Raw genomic sequence first — 22,281 nt, forward strand, 5'->3', positions numbered from 1 at the left:
TGTCTTTACTACTATGGACTTAAAAGAAGCCTTTCAATAATGTAGAATAAGTCCCTCCACTGTATTGTCCTTCAAGCTTGTCTTGGTTTATAGTAAGTCCTTTGCATTTTCACATAATTTGTGATTTTGCCTGGTATTGCATTGAATCTCTAGGTCAGCCTGGACATTGACAACACTGAGTTTTCCAGTTGTGAGTATGGTATATCTCTCATCTATTTAGATCTTCTTTTAGTCTCTCTCTTGGATTTTGTTGTTAAAAATTGCACGGGTCCACTTGTCCCCTGCCCCAGCTTCTGGAATGGGAGGAGTCCCAGAAGGCACTACAGTAAGGAGAAACGTGAGGCCAGACGGCAGGAGCTCTCCAGCCAACATGGCCCAAGGGAGAAATGGCTCCACCTGCAGAAGAGCCTGCCTGCACCGAATCCCTGCAACACTCATTCAGTAGTTGGCTGCGAGAGGCTCAGGGGAAATGTGGCCTCAGCACAAAGAAGTGGATTCAGAACACAGCCACCGGCAATGTCAGGAAGTGCCAGATCCAGGATTTGACCCCAGGAGCCAGGCTCCAAAGTCCATTCAATTCTCTTCATACTATGCTCCGTAATCTCATAGAGATATAACAAGGGTTAAAAAGTAGTAAGCTAGGAAGCACTGTGTCCATGCACATTGTATGTCCTCATCAACCATAGGTTGTTGTTGTTTTATGCCTCAGGGGAAGGTCTAGATGGGATTCCAAATAAAAGTACTTCAGCAGAGTTCGTTTCCACTCTACCACTGATACCCAAACCAGGATTTGTCATCTGGCCATCCTGTTTCAAGTTGCATTTAAGAAAAACGAAACAAAGCAATTCTAAATCAGCAATACAATTAGAGTTCTTCATCTAGCATCCAAGTTTCTCCAAAACCTACACCTCCCCCTGCTGCCCCTTCACATTACCCATTCACTCCTGGTAAATACTAGCCTCCAGCAAACTCATTTCTGTTCCAACAACACACCCCTGCGAGTATGTGGATCATGCTCTTCAACTGCTCCAGGTGGAAATGGTTCCCCCATATGTGGCTTTCCAAATCCTCCCCAGCCATGCATCTTAGTGCTCTAGTCCCTTCCAGAACCTTCCCTGCAAGGCCCAGCCCATAAAGATCTCTCCAACTCCAACTCCAACTCCAACATTGTCTGCATTGGCCACTTGGTAATTAATCACGCTTCGCAAATGCTCTTCACCTGACACTGAAACATACCTCTGTTATTTTATTTTGAGTGTTTCTGTGTTGTCCCCAAAATGGAACTGAAAGCTCATCCAGGAGGCACATCACTTCCAAAAAGCCATTCAATTCATCAAAATTCTTCCTAAGCCTTTTAAGCCACAAGAAAATTTACAAAACAAGTTAGACTTGTCTTTTCCTTCCAAGAAACTGATGTGAGCCCTGGACTAGAATACCCAGGATGAGGGTTCAAGGTTGAATTCTGCCACCGACAAACCATGTGATCTTACACAAATCACTTAACCTCTATGAACTCTTTGTCAAATGGAAATATTCTTTCTCAAGGTTTGCATTTTGAGATGAGGGTGGGAGAATTCCAAGTAGAGGGAACACGGTACGAAATGTCCCAAGTACTACCTCAGGCATTGTGTTCCAGGCCTGACCCCTCTCATCATCGCGCCTTCTGCAGAAACAGGCTGGACCAAGTTCTAAAAGCTGATGAGGATTGGCCAGTGGGTTCAGATATTCCTTTGGGGTGCAAGACAAAGTCACTGAAAGTTTTGAGCAGGGGAGTACATGATAATATTATGAAGAAGTTCACTTGTTCACAGTAGATTTTATCAGAGTACAACATACATATAAAAAAGCGAACATTATCAAGCTCAACAAAGTTTTTTTTCAAACCAGACACTTACGTTACTAATAACCAAATAAAGAAATAGATCATTAGCAGAATCTAAATAAGCTTCATGCCCCCTTCCAATCACTGCTTATTCCCCAAGAGTGATCACATGGCTAATCTCAAACACCATATGTGAGTTTTGCATATTTTTAAAAATTTCATTCAAATAGAATTATAGAGTATGTCCTCTTTTGTATGTTTCCCCCCTCAAAATAGTTTGTGAAATTCACCCACAGTACTGTCTATAGTTGCAGTTCATGCCTTCTCATTGTTAGTGTATTTACTAACTGAACATACCACCTTATTTATTTACCCTACTGTAGACAGACATCTGGGTGGTTTCCAGTTTTGGGTGATTACGAAATTGCTGCTCTGAACGTGCCTGTTAGTATGAATTGATGAATATATGTGCGCAACTCTTTCAGGGAGATACAGGAGGATGGAATTGTGGAGTCTTAGAGCATGCTGGTGTAAAAAACCATTGAACTGATGAGTCCCCACAACAAAAATGTGTAAGTTCCATTGCTCAGCATCTTTACCAACACCTGGTATCGCCAGTGTTTATCAGTGTAGCCCTTAGTGGTTTCATAGTCCTTCATGTTTGGCATTATCTCGTAGTGTCTCTGATTTTTATTTCCTTCATGACTATAAAGTTGACCATCTTCTCTTGTATTTATGGTACATTTGTGATGTCTCTGCTCAAGCCTTTGTTTGGGGTTTCTGTGAGATTCCATATCTACTTTTATTGATTTTTAGGTATTTTTTAATATGCCAGATATGAGTCCTTTGTTAGATGAATGCTTTACAAATATCTTCTCCTATTCTATGGTTCGCCTTTTCAGTCCCTAATGGCGCTCCAGGCTCATGGGGCAGCCATTGATTTTGTGCCACTCTTTCCCTGGTCCCAGCAGGAAGGACACCTCAAATCACTTCTTTCTCATCTCAGGACACCTGTGTATGATTGCAATCTTGCCCAGGGCTCTATTAACCTTCTCCTCCCGAAAATATCAGTCTGAAGGGACCCAGATTGTTTGGACATTCCACATGTCACCACATTGCTTTAACACATCAGTGGCATCTTGCTAATTGGGAGAGATGCACAAGATACAGCAAGAATGTTGAATAAGATCTCTGTAAGAAACCTGTGCTCCAGGGGTGCCTGGGTGGCTCAGTCAGTTAGGCGTCCAACTTCGGCTCGGGTCATGATCTCGCAGTTCGTGGGTTCAAGCCCTGCGTCGGGCTCTGTGTTGACACCTCAGAGCCTGCTTTGGATTCTGTGTCTCCCCCTCTCTCGGCCCCTCCCGTGCTCATGCTCTGTCTCTCTCTGTCTCTCAATAATAAATAAACGTTAAAAAAATTAAAAAAAAAAAAAAAGAAACCTGTGCTCCAAAGGGTGGGAATAAACCATATTAAGATTTTAAGGATTCAGTGGTCTGGGGTATTCTGGGACTTTCCCACCAAAGAAAAATGCCCAATTATTGCATTCACACCTCCCTCCTCCCAGTAAGAAGGAGGCGCTGTATCTGACAGCTTTCACCAGGTTCTAGAGGAAGTACATATTCTGCACATTGGAATTCTGTTCCAATTTATTTACTATGTGACGCAGAGGCTGCCAGCTTTGAGTGGGATCGGAACAAGGTTCAGGCTACGCTGCCAATACACTGCCACTTGAGCCCTGGGAAGTGACAGGCCCTAGGGTAGTAGAAGTGTCTGTGGTAGGAAAAGATGCCACAGGAGGGTTTTGGCAAGCCCTAATAAGGAGAATCCCAAAGTGGACCCGAGTATCTGGAGCAAGGCCATGCCAATAAATACCTACCAGGGTGAAAGTTGGTCCTGGTTGAGAAGGAACACCTGATCACAGAGCACCAACTGACCATGTGGCCAGAATTTCCCATAAATGGAACCACGGTAACCATGGTAACCGTGGTGGCAGGGATGGAAGGTAAAGCCTGGGTTCCTCTCATCAAGGGTGCCCTGGATTCTGCAGCCACAAATGTGCATCCTGTCAACAACCAAGATCAGCACTGAGCCTCTAATACGGAACCATTTTTCAGAGATCGACTACCTGCTCAGTGCCAAGTGAAGCTGTGCTGGACCCCTTCCTCCCGGGGGGGGGGGGCGGGGGGGGCGGGTGGGGAGGAACAGATCATCACCATCGAAACTGACACACGTGGGGACTGGGGTGCCCTCAGCCGGAACCAGTCTCATGGGGCTCATGGAACATTTGCTCCTCCTCACCCAGAGAGAGCTGCCTCCCCCAAGACATCCACCCTCCCCGGTGACTCGTCGGTGCTGGGGTCCAAAGACCTGGCCCCAAACCTCTAACTGGAAGGACCATCCTGGCTGCCACTCTGGGTTCTGCCAACCCACCTTCCCTCACCCCTGAAAGCAGGCTCCAGCCCCCACTCCTGAGTGAGCACCCCCTCTCAATGTCTTCCTCAGGGAACAGGAACTGCCGCAGGTATTCTCTGCACTCAGAAAGACTTAAAGTAAGAGAGAAAACCAGCTCTGTGGACTCGGGAGAAGGGGTGCTTTGGGTGGAGGACACAGCAGGAGAGGGGACGGAGACACCCCCAGGGAGGCAATGAGTCCAGCTTTATTCTGGGAACGAGAAGGAGGCTGGTGTAGCTGGAGCTAAACGAGCAAGGCTAGACAGCAGGAGACAGCAGGAGAGGAGGGGGTGTGGGGCAGCCTGAGGGAAAGAAAACCAGCTTCCACCGTGAGAGAGGCAAGACTCTCCAGGGGAGATCAGGAGAAGTTACAGGATTCCAGATCTACATGTTATGAAAATTGCTCCGGCTGCCGGACAAGGTGCGGCAGGGGCCAGGAGGCGCTCTTGCAGGGATGCAGGAGACATGGTGGTCAAACGATGAGGATGTCCTGCCACCAACGGGGTCGCTCTTAACATCTTCCCTAATGTTGTAGACAAGGGACACCGGGAGTCAGGAGGCTTTAAGAACTGCTAGGGAAGAGCCTCTGTAAGAGGGAATCTGCTGGGCTGGCCTTCCTCCCGTGGACCCCTTGTCCATCATGTGACTCAGCATAAACTGCTGGCCCCTCTCTTGGTCACCCCTGCACCTGCCGTAGGCTGCAGTGGATGGTTTTTTTCCCAAGCCTGCTTTGCCCCGGGTGGGGTGGGGGTCCTGGGAGCTGGAACTCCATAGTACTTTTCCTCCATCCTCTTCCCCCTGGGGCTCGGGGACCAAGGCAATGCTTGTGGAATGAACAAACTCATAAACTATCTGGTTTCTTCTCTGAGTTCTCTAAGGCAAGTCCGTTTCCCACCTTACAGAGGAGGAGGCGGAAGCTCAGGGAGGCTAAATATCTTGCAAAACTGCAAAGACATGATGTGGATCCAGACCCAAGTCCAAATCCCAACCTTGGTTTTGAATCATGATGAAATGGGTAACAAACATCATACTTGAGGAAATACTATTGAAAGCAGTATTCTAACTCAGGTTATATATATGTCAGGTCATATATATGTATATATATATGGTTATTATTACACACATACACACACACAGGATAACTCAGTCTTTACTTTTATATGCAAGGAGGAAATATATGTCTTTATAGTGTATGTCCTTTATAGTGCGTGTCCTTTATAGTGTGTGTCCTTTATAGTGTGTGAACGTATGCAGTAGCACCAGCTTCCATGCTAATGTTTCACGTATAACGTCTCATGAAATCCTACCAAATCTAGGATTGGCAACACCATTTTAAAAACAAGGACGGTGGGTTTGGCGAAGGTAACCATCCTAACCTGGCCTCTAGGGTCGCAAAGTTGACCCGACTTTTGACCATGACGTTTATTGCCACGTGTCTGTAGAATGCGTCTAGGTGCCGTGTGCCCTCAGGATAGGATGTACCCACATGCGTTTTGTGCTCTTCATGGGTACGTTGGATCTGAACCCATCACGTAGGTGTGTCGAGATACTGTGCTACCAGCTGCTGGGAGGGCTTATGTTTTCATACCTGTTTACTGTGAAGGGATTGTCTGGGCTGAATGGCTGTGTCCCTCCAAAACTCCTATGTTGAAGCCCAAGCCCCCAGTGTGGTGGATGGTAGTTGGAGGTGCAGCCTTTGGGTGATCATTACTTTCAGATGAGGCCATGGGAGCCCCATGATGGGATTAGTGCCTTTATAAGAAAAAGAAGAAAGAGCTCTTTCCATGAGCACACACTGAGGAAAGGCCACGTGAACACACAGCCAGAAGGCTGCTGTCTGTAAGCCAGGAAGGCAGCCCTCTCTACACCCCAAATCTGCCACCACCTTGACCTCAGAGTCCCTACACTCTAGAGCTGTGAGAAACAAATATTTGTCGTGTGAGCTGCCCAGCCTGTGGTGTCCCAGCTATGGCAGCCCGAGCTAAGACAGGGGTCTCTGTGATACATACATATGCAGACAGGAAGATCGCTTTTGCTGCTTTAAGAGTAGAATTATTTTTCTGGTCTTTTGATATCCCTTTTCATGGCTTACCTGGCAAGACATTAATCATGGCAAGCTTAAAATAACTTTAAATTCAATTTTCTTTCCTCTTGAACGCCAGCCACACAGCCTGTTTACAGGGAGCACCAAACAAAAGTGGAGGACAAGGGGGAAAAAAGTTCAATCAATGTTCCCTCTTGTTAATTGGGGATTTATTACTGGTTCACTTGCTCACAATGGGAGGGAACAGAGCCACCCTCCAGGTCCTGGGCCCTGGGCCGCTAATTGGAATCTGGGCTGATTCTCTGTGGACGCCTCACAAAGGAACACAGAGCTGAAGACAAAATGGAATTTTTATCTGTTTATGATTCTCTGCAGCCTGAGAGGCGTTTCCTAGAATGTATGGGCTCGTCCCTCAGCACACCACACTTTGGCAGGGGGCAAGGGGGCTTCTCTCCACATGCATTTTTGGGAGCAATGTCCCCGTAGACTTGTGTTCTTTTATTCATTGACTCACACATTCATATCCGGATGGGCTTTTGCTGATGCCCCACTAAGCGCAAGCCCCGTGCTGGGCCCTGGACAAGACACTTCCAGCCCTCGGGCAGCTGACCCGGCCAGGGAGAAGCCGGCCCCACAGCCACCTGCTGTTCCACTGAACGTGGGGACAGGAGCTCTGGGAGTGCAGAGAGGGGCAGGTCGGTTGTCCTGGGGGTTCAGAGAAGGTCAGTCCACTGAGTTCTGAAGAGCAAATAGAAGTTTGGAGGGTAAAGGAGAAGGCAAGGACATCCAGAGGAGAGCCTGGGAGCCTGGATGGGACGTCCCCGTGGCTGCAGCACCTGCTGTCCCTCCTAAGTGGCCTCCAGTCGCCACAGACAGAGTTGTTAAGTGTTGGGTATCTGGGGCAGACAGAGCCTACAAGGTCCTGAGGAGACAGGTCAGAGAGACCCCAAAGGGAGTTTTTAAAGCCATTTCCGGGGATGGGTTGAGGAGGAAAGGGAGACACAGGGGGCTTGGAAAAGCCCGAGCCATGAAGTCAAAAGGTGGATGCATGTGGGGAGGGGAGGGAGGGGGGAAACGCACTTCTGGACGGATTGCGGGAGGTCTGGCCCTGCAGGGCTGAGGGAACTTGGGTGGGCATCAGCGGGACCTCACCTGCTGCCACTCAGGAGACTAACGGCTCCAGTGCTGGCTCCCTGACAGCATGACCTCTGCCCCTGAGCTTACAGAACACGCTCCCACGCAGAACCCCACTGAGCCTCCCACAGCCTGGGACACACGCGGTGCCGTCATCACGCACAGAGACTGTGTCTCCTGCTCAGCAACCCCCAGCTTCAGGGAGCACTTGCTGGACGCACCAGGTCAGCCCCCCCCCCGCATGCGTGTGTTCCGGCCCCAGCCGGCCCGATGCACCTGCCTCCCTCTGCTTTTCCTCCTCACCGATCTGCTCGGCCCCAGTGGAGTCCAAATGCTCCGGCCTGGTTTCCAATCCCTTCATCTTTCTGGCCCGGGGTCTTTCTGGCTCTGGCTCCCACTGCCTGGACCAGCAACCCACCAGCCCCTAACCCGACTCACCCCTACACATAGCTCGCGTAGCTCAGGTCTTCCGCGGGGGAAATGTCCCCCTGTCTAAAATAACCACCCCATTCTCCACCTCCATACTTTATTTTATTTTTTTAACTAAATCTCCTTTATTTATTTATTTATTTATTTATTTATTTATTTATTTATTTATTTATTTTTGAGAGAGCGAGAAGGGAAGGGACGGGAATGGGGGGAGGACAGAGAGGGGTGAGGAGAGAGGAGCTGAAGCGGGCTCGGCACTAACAGCAGACAGCCCGATGTGGGGCTTAAACTCAGCAGCCGTGACATCGTGACCTGGGCTGAAGTCGGACACTTAACTGATTGAGCCACCCGAGAGCCCCTCCACTTCCATAACTGAGATCAAATTCAGTAATGGACCCCGTGTGATGAGCGCTCCACCTGCCCTCATAGGCTTAGGGCTGTGGGGTTATTCTTATTCCCCCTCAGAACGTACCACAGAATTCAGCCTAGAATAGCTGATCCAATAATGTTTTAGATGAAAATATGAATTTATGAGAGATAATGGGGGCAGAGGAAAGAACTGAAAACAAGCTCCTGGCTCCAATGTTGCCTTTGTGATGACATCACGTAGCTTCACCTGTATCGGGAAGGGTTTGCATTCAGTGGACCACCTGGTTGGTTTGTTTGGTTTTTTTTTTTTTTTTTTTTTTCACCTGCCGGTCAGCAGCCTATGAAAGGCCGCCCCCTGGCGGTCCGCCACTGACACCAGCACCTCAGAGTCCATAAACTACAAGGTCAAGGTGAACCGGCCACACAGAACAGGTATTTCCCACAGCACCACGGGTTTCCGTGACCATAAGCCGCCAGCCTGTTGGCCAGCATCTTCTGTAGGCTGCTCTGGTCAGGCAAGCTCATCCCTTTGTCCATAAATGGGTCTAGAAGTCTGAGCTGGAAGGGAGTTCAGGGACTGAGCCTGTAGTTCAGGGACCGCCAACGGGTAGCACTGATGTCACCCTCCCCTGCTGCACACTGACAGGCATCACTAATAGATCACAGCACTCTCCCTGCTGGGGAAACACCCAAATCCTTCAAAACACCCCACCACAGGCAGCCACTGGCAATCAATCTGAATCCACCTGTCAGATGAAAGCTGAGGCAGTCAGGTGCCCGGCAGAAAAGAGATGTCCCCCTCAGCCAGGAACGTCGCAGAGACTAGGAACAAAGGGACTCTTGCCGGAAGGGACCCTAACAAAGGATCAGTAGCAGTCGGGACCAGTTGGGACCAGTAGCAGTCGGTGGGGGAGACATGGCCACCCCTAGAGAAGAGGAGAGGGGAAGACTTGGTGTTAGGAGCTGGGTTCAAAGCCGGAGCCCTGCAGAGATGGGTACAGGTCGTGACTGGGCAGCAAGGCAGGGCAGGAGCAGACGAGCAGATACCCCAACCTTTCTCTCCTCTACCCCTCACCTCAAGCCAGCCATTGGCCAAACAGCCTGGAAGACAGGAGGCAGTGACACTTTATGACATATTTCACTGTTACCAGCCAGCATCCCAGGACACACGTCAGGACAGAGAAAGGCTGGTGGTAATCCTGAACGTGGCATGGACAGGGGTCTGGGTTTTGGAGAATATCTTAGGTCAGGCCCTGAGAGCAGAGCCTGAGACAGGGGTGGGATTCACCTGACTCATTGAGGGGGTGACCCACAGGAAGTAAGGGAGGCAGAGCAGGGGAGGGGCCTCCGTTGAGCCAGATCACAGGTGGGGAGGGTCTCCACAGAGCTGCTTCCCCGCTCCGGCAGGCAGGGGGCTGGCCATCTGTGCTCCTTTATCGGCCAGTCATTGGCTGCAGGCTGTCCCCAGGGAGGGAGCACGCTCTCTGAGGCAAGGACAAATGTTAGAAGGGGACGCTGCGGAGCCCTTGTGGAGGCTGGGGGCACCTCCCACATGAAGGAGACCTGAACCAAGCACCAGCCCCACCCCTCACAGAGGAGACGAGACAACAGACTGCCACTTCTTAGCCGAGTGACAACAGACAAAACTTTGACTTCTCTGAGCCTCCACGTGGGTGTCTGTGAATGGCCGTCAGTCCCAGTAAAGTCGAGCCCCACAACAGTCCAGACTGGCAGTTTCTCTCCTCCTTAGCCATGTCCTGTGATCTGCAGCCTGAAATGTAGGGTCACAGGGGCCTGACCCTTGGGGAGGCTGGGGGGGGGGGAAGGGGAGGGAGGGTGGTGGGCAGCCATAGGTGGCTCTTTCAGCAGGCAGAAGCCCAGTGGTTGGCACTAGGCCACTCCAGGCCCCCTTGAGTTACACAGTATATGCATTATTTTTTGTGTGTCCGTGTTTCTCTACCCAACTAGACTATTTGGCCTTGAGATTAGAAGTGAGTTTGGGCTCCTACATACAACCAGGGCCCAGGAACTAGCAGGTGATCACCAAGTGTTTGCTGAATTGGGATAAAGCAGTCAAGGCCAGCCATAGCCCAAAGGCACTCACGGCAGAATGGATCCAGCCTCGTAGAAAGGGAGGGTGGACGGTGGAGGAAACTTCACAAATGCCCCAGAAAGTCAACAGCAGACCCTACATAAGAACCCAGAAGTGGAGTCCCAGCCTGGGGATGTGTGCCAGGCTTAAAGGCCAGCAGTACTCACTGGGTACAAGAATGTGCTTGGAAATAATGGAAAACCATTCACCACTTAGGTGACAATGGGACTGAAAGTGTCTAAGGAATAAGAACGCACCCCCAAGAAGTCTTCGAGAAAGGCCAGCGGTGTGAATCTGCCTCTTCTTCTCGGTCTGCATTTCCCTACCTCATCTTGTGGAAAGAGGGGCAATTGAAAATGCTAAGTGGTGTTGGCATCCACTGTTCCCTTGTCACTGGTCCTTGAAGACTTGGTGTGTCTGGGGTGTGAGTAAGCACGTGTGCATTTGGAGGACTGTCACTGCTTTTCTCACGTCACTCAAATCCCTGTATGGTTAATTAAAAGCCATGGCATCATCTCTACTGTGACATGGGATGATCCCTGCTCTACGATCCGTCATCCTAATTAGCAAGGAGAGAAGGGATTTGTCTGCTTTCAATGTGTATGTTTTAAAGCTGGCGAAACTCACAGGAGATGGGCCTGAGCGAATCCAGCATGAAATTCTATTCAGAAAATCGTTTGTGAATTTTGAAACATGATCTTGGGCTTGTTCAGATCCAGGTCCCTTGTATTATTTCAACTGATAAATAAGTAATAAAGCAACAGTAACAATTATGAAAAGTTTACTGACAGCTGATACCCATTTTATTGCTCTCCACAGGCTTTGTCAGTGTTTCCCAAAGTGGGTTCCAAGAACCCTAGACCTTCAAGATGCTCCTTGACAAAATGACCCGGTCCATTTGGCATTTGGGGCTCACATAGACTTCTCTTGGAGACTTACGATATCCAGTGGACTATGAGAAACTCTGACAATTTCTGCAGTTTAAGAAAGAGTGATTGAAGTCCAGACTTCTTTGAAATTTTTTTAATTACTTCTTTGCATAACAGTTTGAGTCAACATGGTCTGTAGCCGTAAACATACTGAGCTAGGTAACCCCTGCATCGCAGATGAAAATATTAGGCTCAGGAATGAGTCCCTAGAAACTGAACCCACATCCATTTGGCTCTAAAGTCTATGCTCCTCAGTCTCCATGACCCCAGGCTAGCAGTGTGGACTAGGGTCTATGCTTGCATAGACAGTTCAAGTGTATGCCTCACTCTCACTGTGTGGAGGCTGCTCACCAGGCCAGAGCAGCCAGTGACACCAGGAGGGGACGGGAAAAGGGCATGTCCTGAGCATCCCTGGGTGCCCACCACTGTGCTGGGCCCAGAGAATATAGAGATGCTAAGATGACAGCCCCTAGTCTGAGGGTGCTCCCCCTCTAGAAGCAGAAAGAAATGAATGACCAGCTTGTTAGGAAAGCAAAGTCTTCAGAGCCAGAAAGCTCTGAATTCCATTAAACGTCTGCTCTGTGCCCTGCAGTGTTCCGAGAACACCATTCCGAGTTTCCAAGGAGTTCTGACGAGCTTGGAAAATTCCAAGCCTGGTGCTTCTAGAAATAGTATTTGTGAGGGCTCTGAACGCGAGCTGTAGTCTGCAGTGCGGAAGCCCTGATGCCAGGTGTCCCAGGTATTCTTGGAGCTCCCCCAGAGCTGCTCGGCCAACCTCTCTTCTGTCCAAGGAGAAGGAATTGTTCTCTGTTGACTTGCCACCAGCACCAGGCCAGGCCACCTGCCCGCTTCAGGAGAGAGCAGAGGGAAGTTGTGGGGAGGGCCTCAGGTGACAGCCGGGCCCAGGGAGGGAGCCTGTGCCGTGCCGTGGGCACCTGGGGCTCCTTGGTCAAGCTCCAGCGGGCTCTGTGAGCAGGGGGAAGGCCAGGTGCCACCATATTAATCAAGGATGTCACTTTAATGGAAGCAATGAAGTTATTACTTTATTAATTGATTAACTCATTCACGCTTTCTTTCTTGTTGCCTCGAGCCCATTTAGCTTTGTTCTTTTTCCATTCAAAATAGGGGCGATAAGACATATCTTGATGGGTCGTTGTCATGATAATTGACAAGGATAGTGAGGGCTTGCATCAAGTTCCGGCACCAGGAAGGGCTCAACAGACTCCACGTTCTGGACAGTTTATGATCCGTTAGCTCTCTAATCATCTCTGCATCTCTGTCTTCTGCTGTCACTAAGCAAACTGAGTTTTCTGCCACACTCCATTCTCTTTGCCGGAGGGAGTGATCAGGAAAATAAAGAACACCAGGTTGCCAGCATTCAGGATGACAGATGGTCCTGATTTGCCCAGGATGGAGGGGATTACCCAGGAAGTGAGACTTGTAGTTCTTTTTTTTTTTTCTATGTTTATTCATTATTTTTGAGAGAGAAAGAGAGAGTGAAAGCAGGGGAGGGGCAGAGAGAGAGGGAGACAGAGAATCTGAAGCAGGCTTCTCGTTGACAGCACAGAGCCTGATGTGGGGCCCGAACTCACAAAACCGTGAGATCATGAACTGAGCTGAAGTCGGACACTCAACCGACTGAGCCACCCAGGCGCTCCAAGACTTGTAGTTCTAAATAGGAGAAGTCTCACCGAGATGAGTTGGTCACCCTACCTCAGTCAACAAAAGGGCTGTTGGAGAACCAATAATGGAAGAGCAACGAAGGTACTCAAAGTCCCATCTACATATGGAGAATACATTGATTTTTCTTGATTTGCCAAGGTCCAGATCTCTCAACACTATCCTGTTAAACACTGTCAAGCAGGACCCTCTCTCTGGAGTCCAGTCCTGGTTCAGCCACCTCCAATCCACTTGGACAGAGTACTTAGCTTTTCTCTGCACAACTTCCTTGTCTAGATTCAGTTTGCTAATATCTTGGTTAGGATTTTTGGATCTATATTTCTTGTAAATCACCCTTACTTGGTTTGGGTATTGATGTTACATTCCGATGCCTCACAAATGAGCCGGGGATGAGTTGTGTTCTCTGGAAGCATTTGTATCAAAATGGAATTATATGTATTTGTATGTGTTTGTATATAAATTATATATATTTTTCATTTTGTCTATATTTATCGACATACTGCATTTGACACAGACAGTTATCTTTAATGTTTGACATTTGTAGTTATGTTCAATTTTCATTCCTATCGTTAATGTTTACTGGTTATTATTTTTTCCTGGTCAGCATTATTAGATGTTGTCCAAATTACTGACACCTCAAAGAAGCAAATATTGCCCTGTTCTATTTTTGCTTTCTAAGTCACTACATTCTCGTCTTATATGTAGATTTTTGCTATATATTAAGAGGAAGCAGGGGAGAGTTGTCTTGGCCTTTCCCAAACTGCCTCAAGCTTAACTCCCCAGTTGTAAGGCTGTCTTTTTCCCCAACATAAAACACCATGGTTTGGTACGCAATAATTTCATTATTATCAATGTGCAGAATATTGACGATTGTTCACTCCAATTTCCCCTTCGAATGAGTTGTTTAGAACTTCACATCATTTCAAATTCTTTTGAGGACACGAAAGATGTGAGCTTTTCCTCTCCAGGCCTGTTCTCCATCCCTCTTCCATTCTGCGCTCTGTCCAACAAACCCACGGATGTGAACTGAGCCAGTGGCTCCATGGCCCCTGGCTTCACGGGAAGGAGCCAAGAGGGGCAAGGAGAGCCAGATGAGGTATGCATTCCTGGGCTCTTGTCCGTTCACTTCACTCGGAGCACATGTCACACCCTGGAGCTGTGCTGTTCACACCTGCTTACCTACCCCTGCATATTCTGTCTCCCCGTTGATACGGTAAGTTCCAGGGTGGAGGTTTCCCGGCATCAAGCCCAGGGCCTGGCATGGATTAAGATCCCCTCTGCTGCCAGGGCACCTGGGTGACTCAGTCAGTTGAGCATCCGACTTCAGCTCAGATCATGATCTCATGGTTCATGAGTTCGAGCCCCACATCAGGCTCACTGCTGTCCATGCAGAGCCCGCTTCAGACCCTCTGTCCTCCTCTCTCTCTGCCTCTCTCTCTCTCTCTCTCTCTCTCTGTCTCAAACATAAATAAACATTAAAAACAAAACAAAACAGAACAAAAAAGATCCTCTCTGGCACCTGGTCCTGAAAGGAAGAGTTGGAGGGAGGTTTATAGATCGCAGAGCTCCGCTCCGTCCTGCTACATCTATGAAGCTGAGGCCAAAGAGGCAAGAAGATGCATGGATTGTCAGGAATCTCATAAGAGTCACAGCCAGGCCGACACTCAGCTCCCGGGGCTCCCGCAGGTGCAGCGTGAGTGCTCTGGGAGGGACAAGGGAAGGGACGTGAGGCATCACACCTGCACGTGGTGTGGAGATGTTACCGATCCATCAACAAAGGAGGTGGAAACACCCGCCAACCTGAGTCACTCCTTCCATTTCTTCTCCTAAGCCGCCCAGCCCCTGATGTCTGTGCCTCGTGTATCAAGCCTGCACAGACGGTCAGTTAATTAAATGAGGCCACAAAGAGCCAAATGGCCTGGAAGGTGTCTGTTCCCACTGCCAAAACTGTAACTTCTTTATGGCTGGGATTTTGAAAATAGAATAAACAAAAGTTTCCCAAGAAGCGGAGAGAAAACTACTCTCTTGAGATCAGACCAAGTAAGCAGCGACTGCCAAGGGACGGATGCCCAGGTCGCCATCTCAGAGCAGCCGGTCCCCACACGCGGTTTCAGTGCCCAGGCTGCCCACGTCTCATTTACCTTCCTCCCCCACTGATCTGGGGCCAGTAACCGAAGCACAAAAGGGAAACACAGACGTTTTGAAAGAAACCACTGTGGGCCTATAAGAGGGAAGGAGGGCCAGCAAACATTGTTGAAAATTTTGATTCCGTGTGCTTTTAAAAATATTTAAGACTTTCCAAAGAGGACCTTGCTCATAAGTAGATGTTTAAAAACTCATAATTAGTTTTGTAATGGTTACCTTTAAAGGAATGGGAGCACTTGCCCTTGGGTCGGAAGTGGGACCAAAATACCACCTCCCTGCATTCCCGTGAGCATGACTCCAATGGTGCGTTCATCCCCTGGGGGGAGGGGCACCTGCTTGGGCCCAGACACGCACAGCCTGCTCTCAGAATGAACCCTTCTGGTAAGTTCCACCTTTCGGTTTTTATAAAACCCTTTCATGGGCTGATTTCTCATCATCATTCCGTGAGTCTGGCAATTACCAGTCCTATTTAAAGAGGGAAAAAAATTGAGGCTCATGTAGGTTGAGTTAACCTGCTCAGTCCATCCAGCACTAAGTGACAGCCTCCGAATTTGAACCTTACCTGTCCTGTGTATCGCCCTGGGACATATCATCACGTGTGTTGTTAGTTGAGTGTGTGTGTGTTTCTTGGGATAACGTCTCTAAGTTTCTTGGGATAATGTCTCACCTACTTTGCTATTGGCCAATTCAGTCACTGGATTACACTGAACAGGGGCCTCGTGGTCACATGTTTAAAATGTTCACCTGGATAAGTAACCTGAACAATAGCAACCCCATCCTTGGCTCTGCTGTGTGACTTTGGACAACTCACTTTTGCTTTCTGGTCCTTGGATTTTCCACCTGTGACAAGAGTTCTTTAAATCCAATAATCTCCCACTTCCCTTTTTGTGCCACAGGTCTTGGCATGAATCAGCACAGCCAAATAGAAAGTGAGATCTCTTCCCATACTTTTTAAAAAATTTTTAATGTTTTATTTATTTTCGAGAGATAGAGACAGAGAGCAAGTGGGGGAGTGGTAGAGAGAGGGGGGGACACAGAATCCGAAGAAGGCTCCAGGCTCTGACCTGTCATCACAGAGCCCAACGCAGGGCTCAAACCCACAAATTGCGAGATTAAGACCTGAACTGAAGTCAGATGCTTAACTGACTGAGCCACCCAGGCACCCCTCTTCCCATACTCTTAAAACCAAATCAAAGACACCAGTAGAGAAAAGACAAACTTTTTGGTATGAGGCTCTCAAAGTGACCAGGCAGCAGGAGTGACTACATAATTTGGGGGATCTGGTCAAAATGAAAATGCAGGTCCCTTACTGAAAATGCTTAAAATTTTTTTGTGTGTTTATTGATTTTTGAGAGACAGAGAGTCAGAACGTGAACTGGGGAGGAGCAGAGAGAGAGGGAGACACAGAATCGGAAGCAGGCTCCAGGCTCCGAGCTGTCAGCACAGAGCCCGATGCGGGGCTCAAACTCACGAACCGTGAGATCATGGCCTGAGCTAAAGTTGGATGCTCAACCGACTGAGCCCCCCAGGTGCCCCAAAAATGTTTAAATAGATGACAGCAGAAGAACTTTAAGCCCTCAAGAGCCCTTTTGAGCACGGTGCCCTGTGTGAATGTGTCACCTGCACACATGTGAAGCTGGCCCTGCAAACAGCAACCCATGAAAACACGTGCTTCTGGCCGATGCCACCTGATGGAAGCACTTCCCCTCCAGGAACCAGGGCACACAGCTCAGAGCTGGGCTTGTTGGGCTTGAATCTGCCTTTTGGGTCACAAAACCGCCTGAAGGTAGTTGATTTGGGAAATGGTGTTTGACAAGGGGGCAGCGTTACCCCCCGGGGGACGTTGGACAACATCTGCAGACCTTTTTGGTTGTCACGGCTTGGGGAGGAGGTACCACTGGCACATGGTGGGTTGAAGCCAGGGGAGCTGGTAAACACCCTGCAAAGTACAGGACGGTCCTCTGTGACAAAGTCTTATCTGGACCCAGGGGCACCTGCGGGGCTCAGTCGGGTGAGCATGTGACTCTCGATTTCGGCTCGGGTCATGATCTCAGAGTTGTGGGATCGAGCCTGAGCCCTGCATCAGCCCTGGGTCCGTGCTGAACATGGGTCCTGCTTGGGATTCTCTCTTTCCGTCTCTCTCTCTCTCTCTCTCTCTCTCTCTCTCTCTGCCCCTCCCTGGCTTGTTCGTTCTCTCTCTCTCCCCCCCTCTCTCTCTCAAATAGAAAAATAAAAAAATGAAAAGGCTTGCTAGCCCTAAATGTGATGGTCTCACAGTGAAAACCCTTGACTTAGGGCATACACTGCACCCCAAATTCAACTAACGGAGCAGGGCCCTCGACAGTCATTGACTTAACACCGACAGAGTGCACGCACCAAGGTCTCCAACATACTTCTTACTCACCCGTCCGGTTGGTCTGATGTCATCGATATCTGATCGGGGGGATTTCCAAACGGTCCAGATCCCTTCAGACTCCACCGCAGCAAGGGACGTAGAAGTAACACGGCTCTGGGGCAAGCACGTAAATGGACGCCACTACCCGTGCCGTGTGAATGCCAACTGTATACATGATCCTACTTTCTGATTCAAGTGTAAGAAAAGGTGGACTCTGCCATATTAATGGCCTCCTCGAGGATACGCATGAAACACATTGATGCGGCTTCTTCCAGTGGCGGGGAAGGGAATGGACTGTGAATTATGAATGAATGAGTCAGCAGTCCGTACGTAAAAGACAAGAGAGAGTTCTTGTACGCACCAGTGATGGTAGCGATTTAGCTAGTGTTTCGTGAACTTGAGGGAAAGACCAACCCCGTGTCAGTCTTCTCGGGCTGACGTAACAGAACATCACACAATGGAAATCAAGGCCAGACTGCTACTTCCCTTCACGAGATGCGAACATCGCTTGATGGGGGTTGGCAGTGCTAAGGAGTGGAAATTCTCCAAACTCTGGCCTCCAGGTCAGCCTCCAGGGATCCCAGCCTCTACCCTCAGGCCCTCTCCCCACCAGCCACGAGGGCTCCCCAGACACCTGCCAGTGCAGGCACCACAGGGGATGCCTCTTACCTGCTGAGTGGCTGTCTCCTCTGAATCACCCCTGCAGGATTCTGGAGCTTAGGGAGGAGCTTTTTCTAGTCCTGGGGACCCCTGGGGTCTGGGCTAGATATTGTCACACCAGGGCTAGTGCCTAATGAGTGGTTATACCTCACGAGGGTAAATGACCAAACTGGAAATTGATGCGGGGCCAAAACCCCCTAGGAGCTAACTCTCGTTCCCTAAAGCGCAGAATGAATGCCTGGCCTCTTCTCCGCAAGTCCCGAGAGGGGCTCACACGGGCTTCGGTTGCCCGTTTGCAAAGAAACACGGCTCCTCATTCCGCACAACCGGAGGATCCTGCTGTCACAATGTTCCGTGAAGAGATGTCCTCGTGAGTGGGCAGACGGCCCTCCCCGAGGAGCCCCCGCCCTACCATGTGAACACTTGCGTTCACATCACAGGCCGATGGTCCTTTAGCTGAGGTGACCGTAACTCCAAGAGGAGGTCTTGCCACGTGGCTTAGTTTTTAACAGGTGCCCTTAGCTCGTGCAGGAGACCCCACAGTATGTCTGTTTGCTACCCATTCGCCCGCCCCTCTACCTCTTTGTGGAGGCCCTACATGACCTGGGGAGGGAATGGGCACAGCTGAAATGACCTCTCCAGGTCCTCACGGCGGGGGGTGGCTGTGTGACTCAGTTCTGGCCAGCTCCACTTGGGGAAACCTCACATGAGGGGAGAAGGCCACATGGGAAGAAATCCTCCTTTGCCTTTGCCTTTTCTGACTACCTAAAAAGCAGAAGCCATCTGCAAACGTAAAAATAAAAGCTAAAAGGAAAGAAATATTCTGGGTCCCTGACGAGTAGGCTGCACTGGCCCCGGACAACCTGCCTCCAGTAAGAACACGCCCGCGTTTGTTCACACCAGCCTTTTGCCGGGGTTACCATAGATGTGCCGCAGGCTGGGGCTTACACAACAGGAACGTGTGTTCCCAGAGTTCCGGAGGCTGCAAGGCTGAGGTCAAGGTGTGCCCAGGGCTGGTCCTCTTGAGGCCTCTCTCCCGGCATGTAGACGGCGTCTCCTGCCCGTGTCCTCAAATGGTCCCTCATGTGTGTTTGGGTACTTGTGTCTCTCTCTCTCTCTCCTTTTTTAGTGTGTATATATTTGAGAAAAAAGCGAGAGAGAGCCCAAGTGGGAAAGGGGCAGAAAGAGACGGGGACAGAGGATCCGAAGAAGGCTCTGTGCTGACAGCAGACTGCCCGATGCAGGGCTCAAACTCACAAGCCGTGAGATCAAGACCTGAGCCGAAGTCGGACGCTCCACTGACCGAGCCACCCAGGAGCCCCTGTTCTGGTCCCTTCTAAGAACATCCGTCGTACTGGATGTCACCCCAGTGAACCCCAGTGCTCACCCCAGTGAACTCGTCTTACCTTAATCACCTCTTTTAAGACCCCATCTGTAAACACAGTCACATTGTGAGGTAGTAACGGTTAGGACTTCACATATGAACTTGGGGTGGGGGGTGGGGAGCCCAGGTCATCCTCCAACACCACCTCCCATTGTTGGGTTTTCTGCAATTTGCTGCGATCCACGCAGCTGTTTGCCATGTTGGATAAACAGAGGCACCGGAGTTTGAGGGGTTGTTTGGTCCAGGACAGGGCCTCAAGGCCAGGTGGCCACCCTGGGAGGCACAGGTGTGTGCGCAGGGGGCCAACGCAGCCTATGGGGGAAGGGGCCCGGGGTGAGAAGGTGAGCAGCAGACAGCAGGTGGCAGGGCCACAGGGGTGACCGCGTTCCAGGGCCAGCACCCACTGACCCCGTCTGTCTCGTATGAAGTTTGCGCGTGCCCAGCACATACCTCGGCACCGCGCAGGCCTGCTATCTGGCACAAATGGAAAGGAGCTGGGACAGTGACACACACCAACCCTTTACCGGGTCCTGGGACTCTCTCCCAGGGCTCTGACGGAAGCCGAGCGATGCGGGGAAGGAATAGAGAGGGGCCAGCGACAGGCCCTTGAGCCAAACCCGGGCTCCGCAACCCATTCGCTCCGTGACCTTCAGCAATCGAACGCCCTCTCTGTGCCTGTCTCCTCATCCCTAAACAGGAACGCTCACCAACCTCTCCTCAGTGGCTTACCTTGAGGAATAAACAATTAACACCTTCGAACCTTAGGAGAGCGCATAGCACACGGTTCTCCGTAAGTGTTCGGGATTGTGGGTGTTTGAAAATGTTTATTCTAGTCCCAATATTTAATCCAATACCATGGGCCCAGCGGCCAACCACTACCCTATTCTCAGTTCCGGATTCCTCCTGGCAAATATTCAGTCGGCGAGGGCATTCCTAATATTCATTAAGTGCCGACCGTGTACAGAGCACCAAGGTCAGCACCGTGGGCTGAAGGCTGTGGGCGGATGGAATATAATTGCGGTTGATAAACCGCATGCTGCTGTGTAGGGTTTAAGACTCACTAACACTACCGTCCAGTGTGCACCGGATGCTTGGGTGGGCGGCAGGGGGGAGGACGGCCCAGAACAGCGCGGGGCTGAGAGGGACCAGACGTCAGAAGAGATCTCACGGGAGCTGCCACGGACAGGTACCCACTGTGGACGGGCACTGGGCGCTAGGCCCTTTGCAGGCACGTTTTGTTGTGGGCCGGGGAACGCAGGGCTCAGGCGGGCCCAGGCGTCTGCTCCTTCCTGGGCCCTGGGGGAGATGCGCAGTGACTATGTCTGTCTGGCAGGCTGTGGGGGGAAATGAGGCCGCTTGCAGGTGGAGACGCGGGCGAGCGGATGCGGCTCCTGCCGCGGCTGTTTCCCTGCTGCCGGGAACTTCAAGCTGCGTGTTCAGGATGGAAGGTCTAAAACACGAAGGAGGACGGCCTCACCCACATCAGGTGTCACGTGGGCCATAAGCACACCTACACTCCTTGATTAAGCACCGAAGTGTCTGGGTTGTTAATTTATAGCCTCCCAACTGCCCCCACCCCCACCTCGTGCCCACTGATCTCCGCAGACTGTTCTCGACACCACGGGAAGAGCAATCCTGTTGCCATGTGGACCCATAGCTCACAGCTTCCAGCGCTTTCCCTAACTTGCGCTTGGAGTGAAGTCCTCACCCCAGATGCCTCCAGCCCTCCGCCCACCCCGGGCCCTCTGCCTCCCCCCTCCCCCCGGGGCCCTCTGCCTCCTGGGCCTTCTGCCCATCTTGCAGCACCCGGCTCCCGACTCCCGCAGGCCCCGGCTCCTGGCTGTTCCTTCGGCCAACAGGCTGCTCCTCGGAGCCTCCCCGGGCGCCACTTCCTTGACCCTGAGGCTCTTCCCCAGATACAGTGCGTGTAGCTCTCGCCACTCCTTTGGGTCTTTGCTCCACGGGACTTTCTTAGCAAGGTCTCTCTTCAGCAGCCACTGAAAATGCGTCCCACCTGGGAGTCCTGTCCAGTCCTTGGAAGCCGGGCGCCCCATGCCTGTCCCTCAGCCCCTGCTCCTCCCTGTAAGGCCAGGCCAGGATCAGTGGGAACCTGCAGACAGGCTTTCTCTCCCCTAAAGACAACGACAGGGGCTCTTGGAGGCTGGCTTGCAAAACCCTCTTCATTATCCCCTTGACTTGCAAGCAGGCACCGTTTGAAATTTCCCCAGTGGCTGAGGCAAGATGGTGTCAGGTTGAGAAATGGAACAACGGCTCAAAAGGAGGCTTGCAAGCTCCTTCTTCTGCCCCGAATCCTCCAGAAAGCACTGGCCTGGCTCCAGACCGGAGTTGGAACGGAGAGTTGGGTGGGCTTGCGCGGAGTTGGGGGTCTCCTCTGTCCCTTCGTGTGAGCCTGGCCGCGTTTGCTCCCCTCTCTGACCATGTTTCCTCATCCGAGACGCAGGGGTGCGGGGACCCGGTGTTGCTCCTGTTCTCCCCGGGGAGGCCCGAGGGCTGTGGCTGGCATCTCTCCCCGCTGTTCTGTGCAGCGTCAGGTGGTGCCGCGGTTTGCCGAGCATCCCTGGGAGCCGTGACAAGGACAGAACAAGGCAACCTATAGCGAGCCCCTTTCACAGAACCTGACACAGACCCGCTGGGTCAAAGATGAATGACTAATTGTGGGTGGCTAACGACATCGTCCCCAACAAGGATCCGTGCACCTGTCAGATGGCAATCAGAGCGGCCTGTAGG

The sequence above is a fragment of the Lynx rufus genome, unplaced genomic scaffold (genome assembly GCF_022079265.1).
Source record: "Lynx rufus isolate CCGP_SWC_20201006 ecotype Redwood Valley unplaced genomic scaffold, mLynRuf1.p SCAF_12, whole genome shotgun sequence".
In the NCBI taxonomy this organism is placed as follows: Eukaryota; Metazoa; Chordata; class Mammalia; order Carnivora; family Felidae; genus Lynx; species Lynx rufus.